The sequence below is a fragment of the Morone saxatilis genome, unplaced genomic scaffold, assembly GCF_004916995.1.
Source record: "Morone saxatilis isolate NCDOM2014 unplaced genomic scaffold, NCSU_SB_2.0 Contig21, whole genome shotgun sequence".
Lineage (NCBI taxonomy): Eukaryota > Metazoa > Chordata > Actinopteri > Moronidae > Morone > Morone saxatilis.
Window position 1 is genome coordinate 11,207,544 of NW_023339774.1, and position 418 is coordinate 11,207,961.

Below are 418 nucleotides of genomic sequence, written 5' to 3' on the forward strand. Positions count from 1 at the left end.
TTGTTTTTACCCAAACCAACATTTAGTAAAGACAATTAGTGCTGAATTATGTTCAAACAGAATGGTTTCCACAGAGGAGCCTACTGAAAACAAAAAGTTGTGCCACCTACATGTTGATCTTTGAGCCACTCTGGCAGAATATACTTCTTATATAATTTATTCTTAAGACAGCCAGTCTGTGGATCAGCTGTTTTGAACTGAGATCAACTTGAATCAGGACTGTTCAGCAGAGAATACATTGTGTGGGTTGTTGAAGTTTTCATCTGATATATGAAAATGATACATGTACGCAACAAAGAAGCAATCATTACAGAATTAGTCATCACAACAAAGTGATCATTGTGAGCTGTGAGAGCAGTGTGAGAGCGCTGTCAATAGAATAAAACTGCTCTGTCAGATATGTCACTGTAAATGTGTC